This window comes from Bactrocera tryoni, chromosome 4 (assembly GCF_016617805.1).
Source record: "Bactrocera tryoni isolate S06 chromosome 4, CSIRO_BtryS06_freeze2, whole genome shotgun sequence".
Lineage (NCBI taxonomy): Eukaryota > Metazoa > Arthropoda > Insecta > Diptera > Tephritidae > Bactrocera > Bactrocera tryoni.
In genome coordinates this window covers 16,692,870-16,709,953 of record NC_052502.1, presented here as the reverse complement: position 1 = coordinate 16,709,953, position 17,084 = coordinate 16,692,870, and the positions used below count along the sequence as shown (strand labels likewise).

Sequence of the window (17,084 nt, the reverse complement as noted above, 5' to 3'; positions counted from 1 at the left end):
GAATTCAATTCCGAGTGAGTATATGTCTATCCGTCCGCCCGTGCAAGCGATAACTTGAGTAAAAATAGAAATACCTTTATGAAACTTGATATACATACTATATATGTTTCTTGATCCCCAAGGGGGGTTTGTATTGTATTATAACTGAGCAGATTCGGACGAATCTACCACCCCGAAACCCCGAAAAATGCCATTAATCGAAAACCTGCTTTTTATTACAACGAATTTCCAAACGAATTTTTAAAAAGTGGGCGTGGCCTTTCATTTCATTCTTTTTATTTCCTGTTTGTAAATAAAGAACCAATCACAGTAGTCGGATACAGCCTTGCCGAAAAAATGCCTTAAAGGTAGCCCTTTCTTTTTTTCAAAAATAAAAAGTTTTTCAAAAGAAAAAAATCCAAAAAATATTTTTGAAAAAAAAAATTTGAACAAAAAATTAAAAAAAAATTGAAAAAAAATATTGTTTTTAGAAAAAAAAATGTATTTATTTTTTCGACGAAGAATATAATTTGTAATAGTTTTTTGTGAAATATATTTTTTAATTTAAATTTCGTAAAATATTTTATTTCTTAACAAAGTTTCGAATGCATAGTTTTTTTTTGTTTGTTTCAAAATAAGATATTTTTTGTTTGGAAAATATCACAAATTTGAGCATATTAAATCTTTTATTTATTATTTTTTATATATTTTATTTTTTTTAGTTTTCATTTGATTTATTATAAAAATTTTAAATCATTATGATTTTTAAATTCATATTTCTTTATTTGCTATTAATTATTAGTATTAATAATTTAGTGTTTTTTTTTTGTACACATTTTTGCGCAAAATCGCCTATTTCAATTAATTTCATTTAAAAATATTTTTTTTTTGCTCCAAAAACCTATGCTATTATTATTTGCCCTACCTAACCTTAAAATTCGTTACTTTCAAAATCACTGAATATTCTTTTGAGTTCCTACGCATCTTCTACTAAGAAATTGCATTAGCTTCAAAACACCGGCGAAATTCCTTCAAAAACTTACAACTTTTAACACACACACAGAAGCAAGCGTATGTGAGCCACCCCAACAAAACGATACGAAAAGCGCAGCAAAGCTTTCACAGTAACTGACCTAACTCTGCTACTTTGCGTGCTTTTTTTTCTTCACACACAAATTGTGTATTTCTTTAAATAATGCATAAGATGCACATTCTGTCAAGCAAATAGAAAAACTTTGACATTTACTACGGCATCTACTTGTAGCGGAGTTAACACAACAGACTTCGCATTCTTCGGAACTTCGAAAGCTTTTTCTGTGTGACGTTCTTAAATGGGGTCGCCTGAAGCGGGGCTGCTGCAGTGAACTACTTTGACAATTACAATTTTCGAAATTCCTTCTGCGCAGACGCAGGCCTGGCTAGCGGTTGGTGGTGAGCGCCAGTGAGCACATATTTGGTGCGCTGAGCAAATGTGTGAGGTAGGTTCGACGAGATGCTCTCTGTTTTGTTTTGCCTCAATGACGCTGGAATTTTTGCGCGCTTTTCTGTGCGGGACAACTGTCAAAAGCTGCTGCGACTTTGTTTTTATTTTTTATTATTGTTGTTTTTTCGGTATTTTGTTTTGATTCCAAGAAATGCAAGCGAAGTCAAAAATGAAGAAAAATAAATAAAAATTTGTAGAAGCCTTCTTTGGGGCTTATATATTCGCCAGTATAAACATTATGAGCTTGTGCGCCCATAATTGATATTTATTTGTGTCAGCAAGTATTTGAGTCATAAAAATACATACCGACACTTATTAGCACATTAACGCCGCTACTCAAATGTCCAGTCGCTGTTGCTCACCGCCGATATTCATGTCTAATCAAATTCAATTGAAGCCATTCTTCGCGGTCATATGTGCTTCGTGTGCCCTCTTTTCGCAGCGCTTTTAATATCATTTCTTATTTTTATACCCTGATCAGGGTTTATTAAGTTTGTCACGAAGTTTGTAACACCCAGAAAGAAGCGTCGGAAAGTATATATATATAAATGATCAGTATGTTGAGCTGAAGCTGTTCATTTGTCGGAACGGCCGATATCGGACCACTATAACGTATAGCTGCCATATAAACTGAACAATCGGAATCAAGTTCTTGTATGGAAAACCTTCACATTTGACAATGTATCTTCACCAATCATTTGGTACAGATTATTTTCTAAGGTAACAATGTAATCTCTGAAGAAATTGATCGGATCGGTTAACTATAGCATATAGCCACCATACAAACTGAACACATAGTTACTAAAAGAAATGCACCTGTGAAGGGTATATTAGCTTCGGTGCAGCCGAAGTTAACGTTTTTTCTTGTTTTTTATTTATTTATTTTTTTAAACTATTTTTTATTTTTTTTTATTATTTCTTAATTTTTTGCTTGTTCTATTGCCACTTTGACGCTCATATCTCCAATTTGGCGGCACTTTTGCTTTGCAATTTATTGTCGCCTCTTCGCCAGCATGTTCCATTTGCCGTTGCAATGCACACGCTGCCACATTTTGTGTTTGTCATTTCCAGTTCCGTTTGTCTCAGCGCGCATTGGCTCAAGCTTAGTCCACATGCCACAATGTTCCGTGCGCTTCGCTCACTCTTGTTGCTCGCATTCAATTACAGTTTTCAGTTTTATTTTGACCGCAAAGTCTAACGGGCGGTTTTACTGTGTGGTGCTAAGCAAATATTATTATTATTTTTTACCAAAGCCTTTTTTTATTCAAAGTAAAAGTAATATCCATGCTTTTGTGGCAAGCCAGAAATGAAGCCGTGAAATTTTGCCAAATATCAAAAAGCGTCGCCATTTTTTAGTAATATTTTTGTTGCATATAAAAAAAGTGTTTGCATTTGTGGCATCCTGTTCATAGTATGCTGTACATTTTCAAGGATAACGCAGCGCAGCACTTCGTTCAGATGCAAATAATTAGTGTGAATAACGGTATTCAGCGTTGAGGTAAAGCGTCAAAACAGCTCTTAATGAGTGCATTGCTGTGTGTTTTGTGGGCGAAAGAATATGCAATTTCTTATTTATAGACGCAGTATGAATTAACAGGGGTCGTGTATACATAAGTATATCAAATATGTTGAAAAAATACGCTAATATGTGTAAATATGTTTTCTACTTTGTGTTATTTACCGCTAAAATAAATATTTTTAATATATTTTCACAGTCTCCTTTGAAGAGGAAGTATTGAATCTACAAAAAAGTTCTTTTTCTCTGTCTTCGCTTTTCAATTAATTTGCTACTTTAGAACTTTATGAATTCAATCATTAATTCTTAGTGTATCAAGTGATTTCTGATTGCCCTTTTTAGGTTGGTATTCCTTCTTATTGAACGTATCGGCTTGTATCCTTCTCTTTACCAATTAGTCAGGCTCTTTGAAGAAGAAAAAATTTAAAAGAATTTTTCATAAGAACCATGTCTTCAGCCACGATTCAGATTCAAATATGATTCTATCATATATTTTTGGTCAATACTTAGCACTTGGTGACCTTAAAAAGTTCCGGTGTACTTAGCTGTTCTTAGCTGAACGGCAGTTTTACCTAACCTAACCGCTCTTCAGAATGAGCTGTTATGTGTTTATTATAATATTACAATTTCATCACAATATTTATATTTTCTGACGGATAAGGAATTACAACTCTTTCGAAGTTTAGCATGATTATCAACCACATGTGAAATCCCTAAAAACTGAAATTTGGAACTTTTTCTACAAGACGCCAAGTCTAAATCGGAAAAAACAGCGTAAAGAAAGTTTAATCTATGGTATCGAACGCAAGTACATCTCCAATAAGACTTTCAGTACATATAAAATTTCATGTAAACCATTTAGAGTTTCCCCACTTTTTAAAGAAAAACACAGACACTTCAAACTTAATGGAAAATTTTTATAGTCATACGGAAGAACACTTTTTGGCATTTATTTTTTGAAGATTATCTCTCTCAAATGTTTGGCCGCGGCTACGTCTCAGATGATCTATCCGTTGAGTCCAACTTTCGATGGCTCGTTCGAGTATTTCGACTGGTAACTGGTGAATGATACGCATGACTGTTTTCTCCCAACCCTGAATCGAAGCGGGATTGTCCACAAAGACTTTAGACTTTACATGTCACCACAGGAAAAAGTCTAACGGTGATATCAAACGATCTTTGTGGCCAATCTACCGGTCCAAAATATGAAATTATCTGCTCATCGAAGTGTTCTCTCAATAAATACATTGATTGAAGCGATCTGTGGTAAGTGGCGCAGTCCTGTTGGAACCAAATGCCGCCGAGATAACGAGTACAATTCCAGTCATCAAATGGTCGGTTATCATTGCGCGATAACGGTCGCCATTGACGGTTATATTCTTACCGTCATCATTTAGCTCTTGAATCTCTTTAGGTTGCTTTTCATCCCAAATGCGGCAATTTCGTTTGTTTACAAACCCGTTGATCCAGAAATGGGCCTTATTGCTGAACAAAATTTGGCTCGGAAACGTCGGACCTCCTTGGAACTTCTCAGGAGCCTATAGAGCGAAGCGGTGTCGCTTGGGAAGGTCAAACGGCTTCAGTTCTTCGACAAGATGTATTTTGTACGCTTTCAATATAAAAATTCGACGTAAAATGCGCCAAGTCGTTCTACACGTCAGTCCGAGTTTCTACGAACGGCGCCGGATCGACTCTCCAAGGTCTTCGTGTACACTCGCAGCTATGGCTGATATATTATCTTCACTGCGTGCTGGACGTGTTCTATTCGGTCGAATATTTTCCCATAATGAATCTTAGGTCTCAAGATGGGTGATGGTGTGACGAATAGTACGCTAAGTAGGCCGTTTATGTTGACCGAAGCGCGCCAAACACATTCTTTGCAGAACGTGAATTGTCATAATCAAATTAAGTGATTTGTTCAGGCGTTAGTCTTTCTACGATGAAATGACAAACAACAAAAATAACATGACAGCCTCACACAACTCACGCGTCATCTGTCAAAAAAGGCTTTACTTGGATCATTCTTTAGAAAATTTTGAAGCAGATTTCATGTTGTTAGCTTTTTTTCTATTATAAGGGAGCGTAAGGGAGAACTTTAATCTTTATATTAAGCTTTCGAATATGTCAGTTGTTTCATAACTCTTGAAAAAAAATTTTAAGTTGTCCAAGTGAGATTACTCTTAGTATCGACCTCTTAACCTAATCTAAAAATCGCTTTAAGAATTTATTTTTTCTTCTTCTTTTTTTCTCGATTTCATTACTGTTTTTCGCTCCACCATGCACATATTCTTAGTTCTTCACCTTGGGTATAGTTCGTACCTATATCACTATCCTCCGTGTGACCACGTGCAAATGAAATTTATTTTCCATGCCATTTTTCGACTATTTGACATATGTATGTATAAATGTGTTGCGGTATGTGTTCGTGTCAGTATATTTACGCGCCTCAACTGTTGCGCAGCGTTCGGTTTTCATCGTTATGTAGGCTTACCACTACAAACGCAACAACACCAAAAATAAATGTAAACACTGAATGCCCGAATTGGCGCTTCCGAAACAGGAAAGCATTGTCTCCAACTAACCGTAAACGAAAAAATAACGCGTATATAGGGCAGATGCCCCGTTAGGAAATTTTTGATGACTCATAAAGTTTTCAGCATAATTTTTTTTTCATATAATAAATGAATTAGATTATTGCAACTTTTGGGCATATTTTAATGATATTTAGTGAATTTCTGATAAACATTTTTCGGAAATTCAGTCATTGGCAGCTGTTTTCTGGCGGCACCGTCAAAAAACATCTACTCAAGGTGGTCAGCTGAATAGAAGACGGTTTCATTTAAAATCAAAAAATCAAATTTTATCGGTTTGCATATGAGTATTGGACGAGTTTTGGAAAAAACAAGCACACAAAATGGTATTATTTCAGGTCTAATTTTTGCCAAAAAAAAAAAATTCAAAAAAAAATTATAAAAAAAAAAAAATATGAAAAATAAAAAAAAATATAAAAAAAAAAATATGAAAAAAATAAAAATAAAAATAAAAAAAATAATAAAAAAAAAATAAAAAAAATAATAAAAAAAAAAAAAAATAAAAAAGAACAATAATAATAATAATAAAAAAGAAAAATTAATAAAATAATACAAATAAAAAAAGTTAAATTACAAAAAAAGTACAAAAAAGTGTTTATTTCCTTTTTTAATTTTTTCGACGTAACCACTTAAGCATGAAATGAGTTTTAGGTAGGCCAGGAGAATGAAGAGCGCACTAGAACCTTCTCCAGCATTCAAATAGTTGTGTGTCCCGAGATTACAAGCAATATTTTTCATTTACTCACAATCAAATAGGTTTTTATTTCATATTTACATTACAGTTCGCCTTGTTTACCTTTCCAGCGAGCTTCGCGTGTAATTATACCTATCATATATGTATGTATTTACAGTTATGAGTACTGTGCGCATCATCGGCGCGTTAACACGACGTCGTCCCCATCTCGTCGTCGTCGTCGGTAAAACTCGCCGTAAAAGTTCAAGTTGGTTTTCATAGCGAACGGCCTTGAGGTGTCAGAATATTAAAAGTACACACACACACACACACATACCTGCAAACAAACACTTGTGTTGTAAAAATTGCTTGCAACTACGAGTTTGTTCTCCTTCGCACATTTATTTTGTCGGCATTTTTTCAGCATCACCTGAAATACCAAGAGCTTGGCAGTAGCCTCAATAGCGCCACTTGGTCACTTCTCATGCAGCATCCGACTGCCGGCAATTGTCATCATCATCATCATCATAACAATCATCTTCACCGCCATATCATCGTCAGCAGGCTTCCTTTCGGCGCTTGCACCTCACTACCTGGTCTCTCACTATCAGCAACCACATGCACACAAGTTTACACACACATGCTCAGCGCAGTCATGATTGCTGATGAAAATGTTTTCTTTGCTCGTGACCGTCTACTACCGTTACTGGCTTGCTGTTTCGTCTGTTTGTTTGTTTGTTTTGATTTTTATTTCATAAGTGTTGATGATGAATGTTGCTGGTTGGTTTGTGGTCGCTTGGCTTCCCGGCTTCTTAACCCACATGCCTCGTCATATATGCTCGCCTGCACCTCAGCTGCTGTTTCTGCTGCACAGTGGCGAGTGTAATGAGATTTGCAGCGCCAACCGTCGGCGTGTGACAACGAGTAGTCGCTGCTGCTTGACTCTGGTAGTGAAGGCGTTTTGCAACCGGATATTCCCTCTGTGGCCGATGCTGGTAGACCTGCTCATAATCTACATATGTGATTTCTTTCATATGTGGTGAATGGTGTGTATTTGCTTGTATGTATGTGTACAGGTATATGTGTATGTGAGTTAGCGCAAACAAATCGATTAGCAATCTCAGTAGAGATTAGCGTGTGAGTAATGGAAATATCAGCGGAAATCAAATGGGTATTAGTAGTATTAGTTAGCAGGAAATTTTCCAAATTTTTCGCCGTCCTTCTACATCTACATATATACGAAATGAATTAATGTTTTCTAGTATATCCATCAATTGTAAAGATAAAGTTGAAAATTCTGTTTTAGTACAATTTATTATTTGAGCGGTTACAATGGTTTCCTCGGTAAAATCCAGCCTTTATTTCAACAATTTTTTCTCATATAAAGAATGAAATATTTTATTAGAATTTTTTATTGTTGCAAACATACATTATTAACAAAGAATTTCTGAATTTTTCGAAAAAAAAATATTTTAAACTCGGCCATTGCGACGCCATTTCCGGTGACCCCTCGGAAAAAAGTTGTGCCCGCAATGGTAGGATAACTCTTTACAGAATCATCTAAAGTGAAAAAATAGTGAAAAAGAATCATCTAAAGCCCTTGAACGAAGGAAAAAATTGAAAATTGGGTTTTCGGCAGATATTTTTACAAAAAAACTAAAATTTCGGTGAAAATTTCGCTAAGTTTTTTTTCAAATAGTTGTAATCGAAAAAAATCCTTCGTGCAGGTCTTTAAAAATTGTTTCTCAAAGACCTGTGTAAAATTCCATGAAGATCGGTTGACTTTGCTCGATAACTTGTTGTCATTTGGAAAACAACTTCATAAAGCCCTTGGCTCTATTGGCACATACCATTCTCATAAGCTTTTTTGAGGCGAATTTTCCACAATCAAAATCATTCGTGCGTATTATAAGATTGATATAATTTTCTTCGGCTTCACAAAGGGCTGCCTATAGCAGACCACGTGCGATCTCTCTAGATCATCCATTTAATCTAATCTACCCATAAGATGGCTAGTTATTATCGATACGTGTGGACTGGCGTTATCGTGATGGAACACAATTTCTCTCCTATTGACCAAATCTGTCCGCTTTTGTGCGATTGCTGCCTGCAGACTGTCCAACTTTTGAAGAGGTTTTAGATGGGCCTCGAACCCTACCAAGGTGGTTAGTGTGTCCATTCCACACTGCCAATTGGTACTGAAAATGCCTAGCATTCTCAGGGCGCTGATCAATGCATTGATTTGATCCGCTGTGCTTTTGAGCGCCGTGGAGCAAGGCTGTTGTCAGCAGGTGCCCACGTAAAACACACCGGACGTTGTCCAATTTTTGACAGTACTTTTCCGAATTAAAAGTTTAGACATAGTTGAGCTGCTTCTAGTGGATAATTACCTCCAAATATCTCAGCAAAGTCATATTAAAAGATTCTTAGCTGTCAAACCTGAATTAGTCATCGTTTCTCCCGGCTCATGGCGATCATGGCGTTTGCATTTTTTTCACTTGCTTGACTTGACTTTTGTCATCATCAAATTTGACACCGCTAACCATGCGCTTCAGAAATGCATCATATTCGGATTCTACAACCCGTAAAAACAGAGATTTCTATACACTAGACCACTAGACCTTATATAATGACTTCTGCCAATAATATTTTCGTTAGATGAGGCGTACTTATTCCATCCGAGGCTGTTGTTTTCTTTTCAACGAGAGTTAGGCGAGTAGAATAGAGTTTTATACACATTTATTTATCGAGCCGCTTGTTTCAAGACCGACGTTGGCTGGCAGCCGCACCTCTGGTGAACAGACGCTGCAATTAGATATCAGCGAACCCTTATATCGAATATGTTGAAGTGGCTTTACTGATGCTTGCTATCTTTTAGCCGAGACCCCAGTCTTCACACGGGTTGGCTACCGCATCTTACACAAAGGTTATTCACGTTTCCATGGGGCGCGGCGAGGACGTAAGAGTAGGAATTACACACCTCTGCCTTGAAATTCAATGCTATTGAAAAGTAAGGCCCTCTCTTGTCGAACAAAGCCCAAATTCTCTACAAGTTCCTCATATTTTCCTGCTTGGACAATAACATCATGTGATGAGTTGGCTTAAGGAGTGTTCAAGAGAAAAAAAAAGAAGAATAGGCGAGCTTATAATCACAGTGCTTCACTAACATTTACCAAGTTGTTGGTTTTATTTCTGACCGAAGGTAATTCTAAATGCCATAACTCTCTTGTTTATGCAATTATTTTACTGCAAGTTTGTGATAACACATAATATATACCGTTAGCATGCCATAAAGTTTTACTAAATCAAATTTGAAATAATAACATAATGATAAAATTATTCAAAGAGCTCTAAAAAGAAATTATGCGCCGAAATGTAGGCAACATTTGTTATTGTAAAGCTGATTTACAGTCCAAACATCAAACATTGCCTACATTTAGGGTGCAAAAAACCCTTAATATAAATTTTGAATTTGTGTGAATAAATTTATCGGTACAAAGTTTCGGGTACCTAGTATGTATATATCACTTCTATGTGTTTTGAGAACGAACAAAAAATAGTTTAATACTCCATTGAACCATTTGTATAAAACTTGTTGAAGATTCGTGTTAGTAACGTAACGTAACGTCTAGAGTTTTAATAAAATATCAAATGACACTTCAAATATTGGTTAACTCTAATGTTGAAGTATACCAAGCAAGGGTTCCTTTACGCTTCGCCACAATCAAACTTAGCTACTTACAATTAAAAATTAATTTTCTTTGGTTGATAAGCACAATCGATTCGCCTAGCTGCTATATTTAACAATAGTAAGTTTGTACACATAGATATATAGATATATGATACTTATCATATGATGATTGAGATTTGAGTCAATACTATTTTCTTTCACCTGATATTGATTGAAGTATACTTTTGTGCGCAAATAATATTTGCCCTTCATGGATACGTGTCGTTATCCACTTATTAGCCAAGAAACTATGCTCGTTGTGGCATGCCACAAATCAAAAGTTGTATTGAAGAGCATGCTGCATGTAGGAGCAGTGGCAACTTGATGCTACAATATCGCAAGGATTTCATTTCTTCGAATGTTTGGGAGTTTGGTAGTTGCTGGGCTACCTCCAGTCAGTGGCAGCTCATCACATAGCTGAAGTTTATTGGCAGCAGCAACAAGGTACACTCTTTCTGGATATTACATTTCTAAGAAGGCATTTGTGCTGCTGAGCGTTATGTAGTCATGGTATTATCTCAACTGCAGTTCGTTTGCTATGTACGTGGCAGCAGCTGCCTGCTTTGAGATCAATATAAATGAGAAATCGCCAAGCAATCTGAAGTAGGTGGAACAACTGTACTTGTATATCTATTAAGCAGTTTGAGTTGATTTCATATTGTCCGTGAGCTCATATCGTTATCGGCAGCGCAGTACAGCTACACTGTGGGTATACCTTATATTATACATGTTGCTCATAGTTGGGATTTACTTGTCCAGCAGCTGTGATATCCTGTTTTATGGCTAAGATGAGCGTCAGCAAATAAAATGTTCGTCAACAGCAGTCACGCTGCGTTAACTGCTGACACAGCTGATTCCTTTACGCCCAAGTGCTGTTCCAGCTTTTGTCAGTGGCAAGATTCTTGTTTGACTTAGTCATTTGTAGCGCTCTGTTCGCACACTTATGACTAGCGACTTCCGTGACAATCTCAAAAATTGCTTTCTTCAGAAGTGCTTCACTTTTTCCACTTGACTTTTGCCATTATAACTGCTGCGTAAGCCCCCATAATTTATATTGTTTGTTTTTGTGGCAAGTAGTTGCCACTTAGTGCCTCAAATCGGAAAGTAGTTTCGAGAGCAATTTCTTATTATGATTTTCTTTACAACAACTTCTTATTAAATACAACTTTAAGCCGTGTAAAACTTTGCACGTCAGTTATGGGAGGAAATGAGTAGGGCAGTGTGCAGCGCCGGCAAGCTCCGCCAAGATTTACTTACGCACATTTTTTACCTTGACTTGCATAGCTTTCGGCGTTGACTATATTTGTTGTTGCAGCTTTGTTGCTATTTTTATAGCACGTCAGCTTGCTAGCATGGAGTACAGACCTTTGTTGTGGACGGGGGGGTTTGTCGTCAGTTTCTTTGTTTATAATATAATTAAATAAATTTTTCATTCTCAAAATTTAATTAAAACAAAAAATATGTTTTTTCTTTACTATTTATTCTTAAGATATGACAATAGTTTCGTTCATTAGCTTAGCTCTTGTCTGTAATTCTCAGTTGGTTTATAATAAACATTTTATAAATGATTTTTTTTTATAGAAAGTTAGAAGGAGACGGATACCTAAATTGAATTGAAGTAAATTGACATTAGACGGAGTGTTTTGACTCGTTCAAAATATTTTGTACTTGATTAATAGTCATAACCCACGGTATGATACAATAAAATAGGTATCGATAGTGAGGTTGCAGAGTCTGTTAAAATTCGGGTCAAGCACAGCCATCACAAAGGATGTCTACTCCTCTTGGGTCTAGCAACTGAACTCCATTTGATATAGCAAAGGACCAAAACTGGTCAATGAGTGGCTTATTGATCTACCAAATTAACCTAACCTAACCTGATAGTCACGACTCATACTGGATCTTATTATTGTGCATAACATTGGACCGAACACCTACTTCAGAGATAGAACTTAATGGCATCACTGTTCTTAATCTCGAGACACCCATTCGTTCTTTGACTGTAGTTTCCTCCACCCTTCTTCTTTGTATCCTGGTTTGACTCTTTATTCCCACACGCTGCAGCTCTTCCTCTTTTATTGTTTTTCTAAACTTCCTTACAAATATTTACGGCTATATGCCCTGTAGTAATTTTCGGAATTTCTCTTCAGTTTTGTTTTTATTTGCCCCTCTTTTCCTCTTATTTGCGTTGCCCACACTTTCTTGCCTAGCTTATGCTTGCTCTGTGTGTCTTTAGCCTTTGTTTTGTTAATATGTGCAGCTTAGAAACTTTCCAGCCTACGCCATGCAACTTTTTGACTTGGCAAATTTTGTGCAAGCATAATTTTATTTTGCTTTGTTGCGCTCTGCTTCTGTGTTCTTTTGCCTTTTTATCGAGCGAGCGATTCAGGTCACCAAAGCAAAGCGCGGAAGTGTCAAGTACCAGCTGCTCACGTGAAGTGCTATTTATGCAGGCGAAGAAGAGAATTAGCGAAGATTTTTTTGTGTTTGCTGCAAGGGGTTGCACTTTTCAACAACACGCTGCTTTGTTTATAGACTAATTAAGTTAAATATCAGGCAGGAAGTTGCATGTAATTATTGTTGTGTGAGTCATGTATAGAATAGTTGTGAGCGGAAACTTGAGACTTGAGTATAAGTAATTGCTAAGTTATAAAATTCTTTTCGACATGCTTAGATGTATGTGAAAAAATGAAGCTCTAAACTCTGCTCTGAACTTAAGGGGTTACATGGATTTCCTCGGGTAAAAACAGCTTTTTTTCAAAATTCTTTTCTCATATAAAAATTAAATATTTTATTGGAATTTTTTATTGACACAAACATACACTAATGACCAAGATATTCTGATAAATCTTTTCGTTTCACTAATGCTTAGTTATAAGCTATTTATTCTTTTTATGACATCCCTACACCGATGTTGCAGGGGGTCTAATAGATCCTGACCTCGTCTCACAACGATTTGGGCCCTTGTTTCCGTGACCACTAGCCAAAGATGTGTTCTACTTGATGAATTTGCTGTTGCTGCAGCTCGTTTAATGTTTCTCTATACATTTTCGATTGAATTCTGGTGCAGTGCCTGCGCTGGCCAGGATATTACCTCGATCCTTTCTGTTGCAAACCACTCCTAACCTAGTTTGGTCGTATGTTTTGGTTTGTTATCATGTTCTAACTGACAAATGATAACATACTATCATTCAACAGATTTATTTACCCTGTTCGGTTCATGATGCTATTTATCAAATATTTCGGACCAGCACGGTAGTAAAAAAAGCAAGCCCATTCCATAATCCTCAAACGCCATATTTAAAAATTTTGGTAGTGTACCTGGAATTGGATATTATGTGTTGAGTAGTGGTCGGGGTCATACCTTCTGGAGCATGTTGCTCCAAAAAGAAAAAATTTTGTTTTCATTGCTTCACATCACGTTTCGCCATTTTGTAGATGGCCAATTGAAGTCAAAAGTGTGGCTTTCGGGGAACTTCTTATCTTTAAATTGTTTTTAGCTTTTTTTTTAGCTTCCTACGATTCGTAAGAGCAGTAAGCGGCATTTAAATTTTTTTTGTACATTTTCCCCACGATTCTCTACTTTACCATTGTATTTTACAGCATTGCATATCATTGTGGAGCTATATGCCACTATAGCTTCGAATCCCTTTAGGTTCTGTCTTGTTTTCTTAGCCTTATTATCAAATATCGCTTCTCAATGGAACAATTTTTTCCCCTACCCACAAAAAATGAAAGAGCACTGGGATTTAAAAAAAAAAACAAAATTATCATAATAAAAGTTTTTAGATTACTTAATATCTTTATTTATCACTGTTGCACTATTATTTGCATGAACGCAACTGTATATGAACAAAAATCAATATTTAGAAGTTCACTATAACTCCTGTAAGACGGTAAAGGGTTCCGTCAGTACGTAAGACGCCCTGCTAAAACATAATACGACCCCAGATTGCCACTAAAATGGATATAACAGCAGGATAATGACCCGAAGAACACCAGTAGGGTGGCAAAGGAGTGGTTTCGGGTCAATATAATTGAGATCATGTATTGGCTAGTTCAATCCCCTGACCTTAAACTCATTGAAGATGTCAAGAAAGCCGTGCGGAATGATAAACCCAAACACAACAATGAGTTGCGGATCATAGTGCAGCAAGCATGGCAGAGCATATCACTGAAAGGATGTCAGAGTCTCGTATGGATGTTAAAATTGTTTGGTATTTTGCATAACTCACAGATGTGCAGAACTCAACACTCACTACTATAACACTGCTCGCAGCTGTATATACTGAAAAACTGCTCTGATGATGAGTATTATATTTTTGTTTGGCAAAACCAACTCGTTAACCAACTCGGCCTGAATGTAGGCAATGGTTTTTTGTTGCCTACATTTAGGATTTTGGTTGAAATAGATTGCGAACTACGATGAATATTTGATTATAGGAGTTTTTAGCATAGATTTCTACAAAAAAAGTTTAAAATTTTTTTTAGAAAAGTTTGCAAGTTATGAAAATATTTACAACTAAAATACTAATAAAAACTGTTTGCATAACAATTAGATTATAAACATAATTTTTTTACCATTACTTCATGATGAAAATTTCTCTGCATAGAGTTTCAATAAAAAACATTTTTTTAAATTTTTTTTAAGCTTTTGTTTTAATTTTTTTAAGTTTTTTTTTAAATATTTTTTTTTTTTTAATTTTTTGTTAACATTTCGAACTCGTAAAATAAAGTCCGTTGGCAACAAATCATTTTCCCACTAAAACCCTCCGCCATTAATCATCGTTAGTACCGCTAAATATTAACTCAATATCGAAGGATTTTAACGCGGCGGGTTAAGCGCCTTTGCGCCTTACTTTTTTAACAGTAAAAATTTTTTCAAACCCATTTATATTTGCATTTAAGGTGAAATGTGTTTGCACGCAATCGAAAAACATTTTATATGCACACAAAGTGCGGCAAATAAATTTTTCGCGCATAACTGCACTGATATGGTGCTGCATGCGACCGCTTTTTGCCACAGTTTTCGTGGTTTTTTCGCCACCTTACCTATCCGCAGTTCGCGTTTTCGCGATTTTCTTCTTTTTTTCAACGCTGCTCCTCGGGTTGCGCCTATGTAAATATATGCCGAGTACAGTTATATGTATATATGTAAATGCTTATCCTTTCACGCTCATATTGCTATACTCACAGTTATTTGAGCTGCCTGCCGGATGTTACGGTTGTTTTCCTTCCTGCCTGTTATTTCCGCTGAGCCGTTGTCTGCTGGCGCATGGGCGGCACGGAATTGCTTGGGGCAACACGACTCACTGCGTTCAATGTGTGAAATTTTTTCAAATATACTTGACGTTTTATTTACCTCTAACGGTTTTTATTTTGTTGTTTTTTTTTATAATCTGTTTTTTTTTTGGCTTGAAGCAGCCTATAACAGTAAATTTACTGCACATATTTGTGGGGCATCCTTTTTCCCGAAACCTTTATTCTTGTATTTTACGCGCTTTATCAGCACTTATTTCCTCTGAATTTAGCCGTGGAGCGGTGTTTTTGTTTGCTTGCCTTTCCCGAAAATTGATATTAAAATATTTTGCGTGAATTTATCTGCGCCGCGTTTGCCGTAGCAAATCAGATTTATAAACCACTTTTTCTCTTGCTCAAAAGTGATTAAATAACGCCATTTTGCATATCATACTCGCCAGCATATTTTTGCAGAGAAGTGCAGACAAAATCAAAAAAACAAAAATGCCAGGAAATCACATTTTCAATGCAGTTTGACGTTTTTTTTTTTGCTTGTCATTTGATAAATTGCAGCTGGCAGCATGCGGCAGGCGGCAGGCTTTTTTGCCCCATCTCATATGCAAAATTATGCAATTTCACTGAAACATGCCCGTGTTTTTGCATACATAAAAGCGCAATCGCCTACACACACATTGCAACGGCACGCGAGTAGGCACATATATGCTTATGCGCGAGTATTTGTACAGCTAACACGCTAACTCATGCATATGGATGTGAACGCTTGAAAAAAGACGGGATCAAGCGGCTTAAAAGCATGTTCATGCAAGCGTACCTTTGTCGTACGTTTGCGTGTGTGTGTGTGTGTGTACGCACATTAGCTTTAGCTCAATTGTCGCTTATCGGTTTGCCTAATATATATATATTTTTGTTGGTATTGTACTGTACAGTGTTGCCCTCCAAGTGAAATATATTAATTTTTTAGTTGTAGAACGCTGCAAAAATTTAAAATTAGTATTATAAACGGCGATCAATTTTCAAAGAAAAGCCACAGGAACTTCAAATTTAATGAGGATAGACAGAAAATTCTTTGACACTTATTTTTTGAAGATTATCTCTTTAAAATGTTGGCCGAGGCCATGTCGCAGATGGTATTTCCATTGAGTTCAATTATTAATGACTCATTCCAGCATTTCGACTGCCAACTAGCGACTGATGACACGCCTAATGTTTTGCTCCAAGGCCTGAATCGAAGCGGGATTGTCCGCATAGGCTTAAGACTTTACATATCGCCATAGGAAAAAGTCTAACGGTTTGATATCACACGGTCTTGATGGCCAATCGACCGGCACAAAACGTGAAATTATCTGCTCATCCAAGTGTCCACTTAATAAATGCACTGATTGATGCGATGTATAGGAAATAGCGCCGTCTTGTTGAAACCAAATACCACCGAGATCATGATCTTCAATTTCAGGCATCAAATAGTCAGTTATCATGGCGCTAAAAGGGTCGTCATTGACGGTTATGTTCAGACCGGTACCATTTTTGCAGAAATAAGAAAATCGTTGTTTTTTCTGGATGAAATGGCAGCACTTGAACCTTTTCAGGTTGCTCTACGCCCCAAATGCGGCAAATATGCTTGTTTACATACTCATTGAGACAGAAATGGGCCTCATCGCTGAGCAAAATTTGGCTGGAAAACGTCGGATCTTCTTGGAACTTTTCAAGAAAAAAGCTATTAAAAAAAGTACCTCCGCTTGGATCCCCCGTTATTTGTATTTTTTTAGTATTATGCTGGCGTTAAAATCGTTTTTATACCCTGAACAGGGTATATTAAGTTTGTCACGAAGTTTGTAACACCCAGAAGGAAGGGT

At 36.4% G+C, this 17,084-nt stretch overlaps 1 protein-coding gene across 4 annotated transcripts in view; it reads left to right on the top strand.

Annotated features, from left to right (window-relative positions):
- LOC120776006 (mannosyl-oligosaccharide alpha-1,2-mannosidase IA) overlaps positions 1-17,084 on the top strand; it is a 319,778-nt gene that overhangs the window by 195,135 nt on the left and 107,559 nt on the right. For 2 of the 4 annotated variants that reach the window (XR_005705373.1, XM_040106438.1), the window contains exon 1: positions 2,652-2,960. The exons of the other annotated variants lie outside the window; for them this stretch is intronic. The gene's annotated coding sequence lies outside the window, so the exon portion shown is untranslated. Of the gene's footprint in view, positions 1-2,651; positions 2,961-17,084 lie in introns of those variants that run through there. 4 annotated transcript variants of the gene reach the window in all.